This window comes from Ursus maritimus, unplaced genomic scaffold, assembly GCF_017311325.1.
Source record: "Ursus maritimus isolate PB19 unplaced genomic scaffold, ASM1731132v1 scaffold_13, whole genome shotgun sequence".
Classification (NCBI taxonomy): domain Eukaryota; kingdom Metazoa; phylum Chordata; class Mammalia; order Carnivora; family Ursidae; genus Ursus; species Ursus maritimus.
Genome location: NW_024423675.1, coordinates 583970 through 595258, shown reverse-complemented (window position 1 = coordinate 595258; position 11289 = coordinate 583970).

Genomic DNA, 11289 nt, shown 5'->3' with positions numbered 1-11289 from the left:
GGGGGGGGGAGAAGGCAGCTGGTGGCTGGCGGTGTTAGAAACACAAAGGACAGAGATGTGCCAGCCCTGGAAGTGAGGGCTGGGATGCCGGGTGTGGAGCGCACATCCAGGGATGCTGTAGGGTTGAGCAGCACCAACAGAAACAGAGTTAAAGTGGCCAGAACATCAGTGGAGAATGGTCTGCGATACCTCTGTTCTGAGACAAAGGCTGAGAATTGGCTACTTTTGCTCTGACTCTCAGAAGACGCACAGCAAATCGCCAGGGAAAGGCGCCAGAGAACAAAAGCTTGGAAATACTGGCTCACAGTGTGCCCATCCCCATCCCCTTTCGCAGGGGACACAGAGACTCTACCCAAACAGGGTTGCCTGAGTATCGGTGTGGCTGGCCCCTTCCCCAGAAGGCAGGCTGAAAAATCACGAAGCCCACATCCCTAAGATCCCTATAAAACAAGGGCGCACTGCCTGGGTCCTGGTCAATAATTTGGGCTCTGGACAACCCCGCAACCTCTCCTCATCAGAATGATGAGAAGGAAAATCCCCCCCCCAGCAAAGAAAAGGCAATGAGTCTGTGGCCTCTGCCACAGAACTAATGGATATGGATGTAACCAAATTATCAGAAATGGAGTTCAGAGTAACAATGGCCAAGACGATGTGTAGACTTGAAAAAAGTATTAATGCAAATGTTAATGAGAATATAGAATCTCTAAGGGCAGAAATGAGAGCGAATCTGGCAGAAATTAAAAATTCTATGAATCAAATGCAGTCAAAACTAGATGCTCTGATGGCCAGGGTGAATGAGGCAGAACATATCAACGAATTGGAGGACGGGTTAGTAGAAGAGAAAGCTAAAATAGAATCTTGGCTCAAAAAATCCAATCTCAAGAGTGTAGGTTACAGGAGATTACTGACTCAATGAAACATTCCAATGTCAGAATCATCAGCATCCCCGAGGGGGTGGAGAAAAAATTTGAACAACTTGTAGCTGAAAACTTCCCTAATCTAGCAGAGGAAACAAGCATTTGTATCCAACAGGCAGAGAGGACCCCTCCCAAGCTCAACCATTAAAGCTCTTTCAGAGAAAAACATGCAGCCAAGGATCCTTTATCCAGCAAGGCTGTCATTCAGAATTGATGCAGAGATAAAGACCATCCAGAATCGCCAGTCATTGACCAATTTCATAACGACGAAACCAGCCCTACAGGACATATTGGGGGGGGGTCCTATGAAAGTCAAAAGGCCCCAAGAGTGATACAGAACAGAAAGTCACAATCTATAGAAACAAAGACTTTACAGGCAACATGGCATCATTAAAATCATATCTCTCAATATTCAGTCTCAATGTAAATGGCCTAAATGCTCCCATAAAGGCCACGGGGTTGCAGATTGGATAAAAAGACATGACCCATCCATTTGCTGTCTACAAGATACTCATTTTGAACCTAAGGATACATTCAGACTGAAAGTAAAGGGATGGAATACCATCTTTCATGCCAATAGACCTCAAAAGAAAGCTGGGGTAGCAATTCTTATATAAGACAGATAGGATTTTAAACTAAAGACTGTAGTTACAGACACAGAAGTGCACTATATTATTCTTAAAGGATGTATCCAACAAGTGGATATGACAATTATAAATATCTATGCCCCCAACAGGGGAGCAGCAAGATACACAAGCCAACTCTTAACCACAATAAAGAGGATATAGATAAAAATACGTTAATAGTAGGGGACCTCAACACTCCGCTCTCAGAAATAGACAGAGCACCTAAGCAGAAAATTGACAAAGAAACAAGAGCTTTGAATGCCATACTCGATGAGTTGGACCTCATATATATATATATCACTATACGCCAGAACCAAAGAATACTCATTCTATTCTAATGCCCATGGAACATTCTCAAGAATAGACCATGTTCTGAGTCACAAAACAGGTCTCAAACGATACCAAAAGGCTAAAATCATTCCCTGCATATTCTCAGACCAGAATGCTTTGAAATTGGAACTCAACCACAAGGAAAAATTTGGAAGAAACTCAAACACTTGGAGACTAAGAACCATCCTGCTCAAGAATGATTTGATAAACCAGGAAATCAAAAACCAATGAAAACACAATGGTCCAAAACCTATGGGATACTGCAAAGGCAGTCCTAAGGAGGAAATACATAGCCATCCAAGCCTCACTCAAAAGAATAGAAATCTGAAATGCAGTTTTTATATTCTCACCTCAAGAAGCTGGAACAGCAACAGAGGAACAGGCTTAATCCACGCACGAGAAAGCAGTTGATCAAGATTAGAGCAGAGATCAATGAATTAGAAATCAGGAGCACAGTAGAACAGATCAACAGAACTAGAAGCTGGCTCTTTGAAAGAATAAATAAAATTGACAGACCACTGGCAAGACTTATCCAAAAGAATAGAGAAAGGACCCAAATTAATAAAATTATGAATGAAAAGGGAGAGGTCACAACCAACACCAATGAAATTGGAAGGATTATTAGAAGCTTTTATCTACAGCTTTATGCCAATAAATTAAGCAATCTGGAAAAGATGGAGGCCTTCCTGGAAACCAATAAACTACCAAGACTGAAACAGGAAGAAATTGATTTTTTAAACAGGCCAATTAATTATGAAGAAATTGAAGCTGTGATTAAAAAAAAAAACCTTCCAGGGGGCGCCTGGGTGGCTCACTCGTTGAGCGTCTGCCTTGGGCACAGGGTGTGATCCTGGCATTATGGGATCGAGCCCCACATCAGGCTCCTCTGCTGGGAGCCTGCTTCTTCCTCTCCCACTCCCCCTGCTTGTGTTCCCTCTCTTTCTCTGGCTGTCTCTGTCTCTGTCAAATAAATAAATAAAATCTTTTAAAAAAAAAAAAAAAAACTTCCAAAAAACAAAACTCCAGAACCGGATGGTTTTCCTGGGGAATTCTACCAAACATTCAAAGAAGAAATAATACCTATTCTCCTAAAGCTGTCTCAAAAAATAGAAACAGAAGGAAAGCTACCAAACTCATTCTATGAGGCCAATATTACCTTGATCCCCAAACCAGGCAAAGACCCCATCAAAAAGGAGAATTACAGACAATCTCCCTAATGAATATGGGTGCTAAAATTCTCAACAAGATCCTGGCTAATAGAATCCAACAGTACATTAAAAGGATTATCCATCATGACCAAGTGGGATTCATCCCTGGGATGCAAGCTTGGTTCAACATTCGCAAATCTATCGGAGTCATAGATTTTATCAGCAAGAAAAAAGCCAAAAATCATATGATTCTCTCAATAGATGCAGAAAAAGCATTTGACAAAATACAGCATCCTTTCCTGATTAAAACCCTTCAGAGTGTAGGGATAGAGAGTACATTCCTCAATCTCATAAAAACCATCTATGAAAAGCCTACAGCAAATATCATTCTCAATGGGGAAAAGCTTAAAGCATTTCCCTTAAGATCAGGAACATGACAAGGATGCCCACTCTCGCCATTATTATTCAACATAGTACTAAAAGTCCTTGCAACAGCAATCAGACAACAAAAAGGGATCAAAGGTATCCAAATCAGCAAAGAAGAAGTCTAACTGTCTCTCCTCGCAGATGACATGATATTCTATATGGAAACCCAAAAGAAGCCACTCCCAAACTATTAGAAGTTATAGAGCAATTCAGTAATGTGGCGGGATACAAAATCAATGCTCAGAAATCAGTTGCATTTCTGTACGTAAACAATGAGACTGAAGAAAGAGAAATTAGGGAATCCATCCCATTTACAATAGCACCAAAAACCATACGTTACCTTGGAATTAACTTAACCAGAGAGGTAAAGGACCTATATTCTAGAAACTATAAATCACTCTTGAAAGACATTGAAGAAGACACAAAGAGATGGAAAAATATGCCATGCTCATGGATCGGAAGATTTAACATAGTTAAAATATCCATGCTACCCAGAGCAATCTACACTTTCAATTCCATCCCGATCAAAATATCAATGACCTTTGTCAAAGAACTGGAACAAAAAGCCCTTAAATTTATATGGAACCAAAAAAGGCCCAAAATCACCAAGGAACTGTTGAAAAGGGAAAACAAAGCTGGGGTCATCACAATGCCGGATTTTGAGCTGTACTACAAAGCTGTGATCACAAAGACAGCATGGTACTGGCACAAAAACAGACACATAGACCAATGGAACAGAATAGAGAACCCAGAAATGGACCCTCAGCTCTTTGGGCAACTAATATTTGACAAAGCAGGGAAAAACATCCAGTGCAAACAAGACAGTCTCTTCAATAAATGGTGCTGGGAAAATTGGACAGCTACATGCAAAAGAATGAAACTTGACCACTCTCTCACACCATACACAAAGATAAATTCCAAATGGTCGAAAGACCTCGATGTGAGACAGGAATCCATCAAAATCCTAGAGGAGAGCATAGGCAGCAACCTCTATGACATCAGCCACAGCAACTTTTTTCATGACACATCTCCAAAGGCAAGAGAAACAAAAGATAAAATGAACTTGTGGGGCTTCATCAAGATAAAAATCTTCTGCACAGCCAAGGAAACAGTCAAAAAAACTAAGAGGCAGCCCACAGAATTGGAGAATATATTTGCAAATGATACTACAGATAAAAGACTGGTATCCAAGATCTACAAAGAACTTCTCAAACTCAATACGGGAGAAACAAATAAACAAATCATAAAATGGGCAGAAGATATGAACAGACACTTTTCCAATGAAGACATACAAATGGCTAACAGACACATGAAAAAATGTTCAAAATTAGCCATTAGGAGTTTCAAATCAGAACCACACTAAGATACCACCTTACGCCAGTTAGAATGGCAAAAATGGACAAGGCATAAACAACAATTGTTGGAGAGGATGTGGAGAAAGGGGGTCCCTCCTACATTTTTAGTGGGGATGCAAGTTGGTACAGCCACTTTGGAAAACAGTGTGGAGGTCCCTTAAAAAGTTAAAAATTGAGCTACCCTATGACCCAGCAATTGCACTACTGTGTATTTACCCCAAAGATACAGACGTAGTGAAGAGAAGGGCCATATGCACCCCAATGTTCTTAGCAGTTCTGTCCACAATAGCTAAATTGTGGAAGGAGCCAAGATGTCCTTCAACAGATGACTGGATTAAGGAGATGTGGTTCATAGATACAACGAATATTACTCAGCTATCAAAAAGAACGATTATTCAACATTTGCTGCAACATGGATGGCACTGGAGGAGATAATGCTAAGTGAAATAAGTCAAGCAGAGAAAGACAATTATCATATGATTTCTCTCATCTATGGAACATAAGAACTAGGAAGATGGGTAGGGGAAGAAAGGGATAAAGAAGGGGGTAATCAGAGGGGCGAGTGAAGCATGGAGAGTATGGACTCTGAGAAGGAAACTGAGTGGTTTGGAGGGGATGGGGGTGGGGGAATAGGATAGGCTGGTTTCGTAGTAAGGAGGGCACGTATTGCATGTTGCACTGGGTATTATACGCAACTAATCAATCATCGAACTTTACATAAAAAACCAGGGATGTACTGTATGGTGACTAACATAATATAATAAAAAAATATATTAAAAAAAGAAAAAAAAGAACTTTTATAAACAGAAAAAATAAAATAAAAAAAATAAAACCTCAAAGGTAATAGTAAATTTTTATAGCTACCACCTGAAAGAGCAGTTTTGCTTTTTATTTCCTTGACCAGCTCCTTGCTGTAATAGAAAGAAAAGTTTAGGGTCAAAAAGAAATGATCCTAATAGATGGGGAAGGTTTATGAAACATAATTAAAGGAACAAGATATTTCATCACTGGGGATGTGACTTACTAAACAGAGGCAAAAATTTGTATTAAATAAAAAGATATCTGAAAAATTATATAGGCATGAAAAAAACACAACTTTTATAAAGGCCCTGTAGTCTTTGCAGGATCCCGGCTTCTTATAAAGGGTTAAAACTCTGGGATCTTTGTCTGCAAGGAGAATATCAGGATTATAAAGATGAGAGAAACAAATTGGTGTGGAAAAACTTTGCTTCCTAACCATTATGACCACCTGCTGGCCAAATGGCAAGATATACTTTGTTCCATGGATGGGAACAGTTTGGAATAAAGGTTATGCTGTGAACAGATGCTAGAAGTCGCTTCCTGAGGAACTAAAATTCAGGGGCAAAATTAGCCAGAATCAACTTTAAAAATGAGGCTTTAAAAGGTCAACATGAGACTGTGCGGCCAGTAGCTAGCAATATGACTAGCGCAGCACTTCTGAAAGGTTTCCACGGACATAACCCTCACCACAGAGTCCAGCTCATTTAGGGCAATGGCTAAGGACTTAACAGCAAATGGGAAATTTCTAATGCCTATTTCAAGAATAGATGTCATTTTTGTGCTCCATTCATATATATTTTTTAACTATAGATGATATTTTAAATTATTTACCATCGAGTAGATCTTATACTCCAAGAATATCAAGAAAGCACTCCATTTTGAGGTGGTGAGCCCCATAAACCTGAGGAGTCTGGGATTAGAGCAAGAACCTCTTCCCCCCTTCCCTAAATATGGGTTTTGCTTTAAACTTCAGAGAGGATTTTTAAATCAAAACATTCTAGAAGTCAATAGGACCCTACATATAATCTATTCAAATCCAATTGTTTTAACTGAATGAAAACTTGTGGCATGCAAGGTTACCTCATTAATTTGGCTCCAATACCAAACTAAAATTAGACTTCTTAATTTCTTTGTCAAATTATGTTCTGTTACATCATTACAAAGTGCTGACAGTGCCCTTGTGTGATGAGCCCTCATCCTCCACGTATCTTAACCACACTTCTCTGTTCCTCTTCTGTCCCCAGCTCCTAGCACAGAGCTTGGTACATAGTAAGTACTCAGTAAACATTTGCTCAAAGAATGGATATTCAGGCTCATATTCTTTTCTTTCTTTTTTTTTTAAGAGAGAAAGGTGGGGGAGGGGCAGAGGGAGATGGAGAGAAAATCTTCAGCAGGCTTCATGCCAGCACAAAGCCCGGTGCAGGGTTCCATCTCTTGACTTTGAGATCATGACCTCAGCCAGAATCAAGAGGAGGATGCTTAACTGACTGAGCCACCCAGGCACCCCTCAGGTTCCTTTTCTTATGTGAGGAGTTGCTGGGCCGCAAGAACATATATTTTATGTTATATTGCCAAGGGTTTCTTCAAAATGATTCTGCTACTGGCTTCTCCCACCAACAATGTGTGAAGATCTCTGGGTAACTGCAGTCTCTCCAGCAGTGAGTCTTTGCACTTTTAAGTTTTGCCATTGAGACTTAAACATTTTTTAATTTTTCTGTGTTCTCATATTTTTGTTGTTCAATTTTGGGAGTAGGTGAACACTTTTCGGCTGTTTGAGCATTTTATTTCTTTTTCTATGAAATGTCTATTCATATCCCTTGTCCCTTTTATTTATTGTTGTTTATTTCTTAACCTTAATTTAAATTTTTGTAATGTTAAACAAAGTAGCTTTTTTCTGTCAAGTGGGTTGTAAATATTTTCCCCATACTTTATTTTTACTTTTTCTATAATTTATTTTGATACATAAGTTTAAAATTTCTGTCGTGAAATATATCAATGCTTCTTTTATGATTTACAGTTTTATGTCATATTTTAAAAGCCTGTCCATTGTATGATTTTTTTAAAGATCAACAATATGTTTGCTGATGCCTTTATGAAATAAGTTTATATATTGATTCTCTAGAAATATATTTTGTTGACATAAGTAGGGAATCTAATTAATCAAATATAGCTGGGGATGGGTCAATCATTTAAAAGCGCAGTTACCTTGAAAATAGCTATGGTTGGGTCAGTGGTGACAAACTAAGTTTGTTGTTAGTCAATTCAGATAATGGTATAGGGAGCATCACCTGCTTCCTCCCAACCCTCGACTGTTCTATCTCTTCATGGATCAATTGCCAAGTTGTGGGGTTTTATCATGCATGCATGCTCTTAGGTTTTAAGTTCGAAAACCTAATGTGAGATCTTTCTGCTTTTGTGGTTTTAGGCAAGTCTCTTTTCCTTCTCTGAGTTTCAATTTCTTTCTCTAGAAAATGAGGATATTAAATGATGATCTCAATGTCTTTCCAGAAATAAAATCCTATAATCCTATAATGTCCTCCATCTTTGATTTCACACACAATTTTACATCGACAGATACTCTAGATAATCAACAATTGGCTAGCCTGTTACATCCGAAAATTATTCAAACTACACACACCCTCTATATTTGCCATCCCAAAAGAGCCTTTGTTCTTGATGTTCTCTCTGTCTGAAATGTTTTTCTTATAGTTATATGCATGTCTCCTGGCCTCTTTTCCTTCAAGTCTCTGATCAGATGCAACTCTGCCTGAGAAGCCTTCACCTACTACTTTAATAAAATATCAACCTCCACCTCCAAATGTTACTTTTACTTTATTCTGCTTAATTTTTTGCATAGAATTTTTACTACCTGATATATTATATATTTACATATTGTTTTTTCCCAAAATAGTACGTGTATCAGTCAGTTTTTGCTGCTACAACAAATGACCTCAATATTTCAGTGGCTTGCAACAACAAACATTTATTTCTTGCTTATGTCACATAATGGCTGTGGGTGGGCTGCAGCTCTTCTCAGCTCTCCTCAGCACACCAGGGTCAGCTGGTCTTGCTTCCACTTCAGGACTCAAGTAGAAAAAACATTCCTTCTCTAGGATAAAGTGCTCTTATGGGAAAAGGCAGGAATATAAGGGGAGCAGAGACAAATCAGGCAATCTCATTTAAAAATTCTGCTCAGATGTGACAGTCACATGTGCTCAAATTCCATTAGCCAAACCATGTCGTGTACCAAGCACCAAGTCAAAGAGCCAAATAGAATATATACTCCTCTCACAGTAATAGGAGCAAGTCACATGATGATTAATGGAGATGTAATTAGAGGCAATGAGCCTATTGTTGAGCCCAATAACCCCATCCATCAAAAAATTATAATTCCATGATTTGATTATTTTTCTGTAGTATTCCTAAAGCCTAGAAGAGTAGACATTCAGTAAATACTATTTGAATGATTAAAAAACAATTCTCTCATCCTTCCCAGCTCCACTTTCACTGATAGAACAAACCCCCATTTGGCCTCACTCTCACAACCATGGCTTTGGTGTGGCAGAGAGAAATGGGATGCACTGAATAATCACTTATGGCCCTGCTGGCCAGTCATCATGGGATAATGAAAAGTATCTTCAGCTTTGTAATAAATGTCTATGTTTTATTGGGCTTTCTTAAACAATGGGTTTTTCTCACAAATTTCAGCACCAGTGTTGACATGCTGCTCATTAATATGGGAACATGGTGGCATCTTAGGTCTGTAGCATCAATGCCATGGCCAACTGTACCAACCCACCCTGCACCTCTTCCACTCAGCACCGACTGCTCCCAAGACAGGGTGGAAAGCAAACAGTCAGCTTGGGAAGACAGAATCTTGTTATTCTCTCCCTCAGTGAGGTAAAAAATCTTTTTGATTGATAAGTTATTTCATGGAGGGAGTTCAAACTGAAATATATGGAACACCAAAATAATTATGTTGCTTTTTCCCTGAGCCACAAGCCTGGATATCAGTAATGGCTAGGAGCTTGTGTTCTGGAGTTGAACAGACTGGGTTCAAACTCTTGGTGCATTTTCACCCCAATGTTTATAGCAGCATTATTTACAATAGTCCAATTTAGAAATGAACCCAAATGTCCATTGACTGATGGATGGATAAAGAAGAACAAAGAAATGGGAGTCGAGTTGGATAGGTACCAGACCAGCCTGAACATCCACGGAATCAGCCTGAGATGCAGGAAGATACATCTGGATCTCTACAAATGAACATCTCCAGTGCTGAGTATTGAGGTATGAAGTGGGGAGCCGTGAAACCGCGCACAGATATTGGAAGATAAATGGAAGGGGGAGGGAACCGCTGCATTTGGGCGCCAGGAAGTGGTAGCCACCTGCATGGGGGAGCGGGCGGACTCGTGAACCGGCACCCACGAGAGAGCAGACAGACCATGAGCCGGGGAACGGGACCCACCAGACTGAAACGGAGCTCCAGTGTGCTCACTGAAACCAGACTGAGACCGGGAGCTCCAGAGCATGTGGGGCGGCTGGCGGCTGGTGGCTGGCAGTGTTAGAAACATAAAGGACAGAAAAGCGCCGGCCCTGGAAGTGAGGGCTGGGACGCCGGGTGTGGGGCGCACATCCCGGGATGCTGCAGGGTTGAGCAGCACCAACAGAAACAGAGTTAAAGTGGCCAGAACATCAGTGGAGAACGGTCCCCGATCCCTCTGTTCTGAGACAGAGGCTGAGATTCGGCCACTGCTGCTCTGACTCTCAGAAGAGGCACAGCAAACCACCAGGGAAAGCCACCAGAGAACAAAAGCCTGGAAATACTGGATCACAGTGTGCCCATCCCCATCCCCCCTCGCAGGAGACACGGAGACTCTACCCAAACAGGGTTGCCTGAGTATCAGTGCAGCAGGCCCCTTCCCCAGAAGGCAGGCTGAAAAATCACGAAGCCCACATCCCTAAGATCCCTATAAAACAAGGGCGCACTGCCTGGGTCCCAGTCAATAATTTGGGCTCTGGACAACCCCGCAAACTCTCCTCATCAGAATGACAAGAAGGAGAAATCCCCCCCAGCAAAAAAAAGACAATGAGTCTGTGGCCTCTGCCACAGAACTAATGGATATGGATATAACCAAATTATCAGAAATGGAATTCAGAGTAACAATGGTCAAGATGATGTGTAGACATGAAAAAAGTATTAACAAAAATGTTAATGAGAATATAGAATCTTTAAAGGCAGAAATGAGAGCGACTCTGGCAGAAATTAAAAATACTATGAGCCAAATGCAGTCAATATAGAGGCTCTGATGGCCAAGGTGAATGAAGCAGAGGAACGTATCAGAGAATTGTAGGATGGGTTAGTAGAAGACAAAGCTAAAATAGTATCGGGACTTTAAAAATCCATGCTCAAGAATGTAGGTTATGGGAGATTACTGACTCAGTGAAATGTTCACATGTCAGAATCATCAGCATCCCCGAGGGTTTGGAGAAAACCAGAGGTCTAGAAGAGATATTTGAACAATTGTAGCTGAAAACTTCCCTATCTAGCAAGGGAAACAAACACTTGTGTCCAAGAGGCAGAGAGGACCCCTCCCAAGCTCAACCATAACAAACCTACACCATGTCACGTCATAGTGCATTTCGCAAATATTAGATCCAAGGATACAGTATTGAAAGCGGCCAG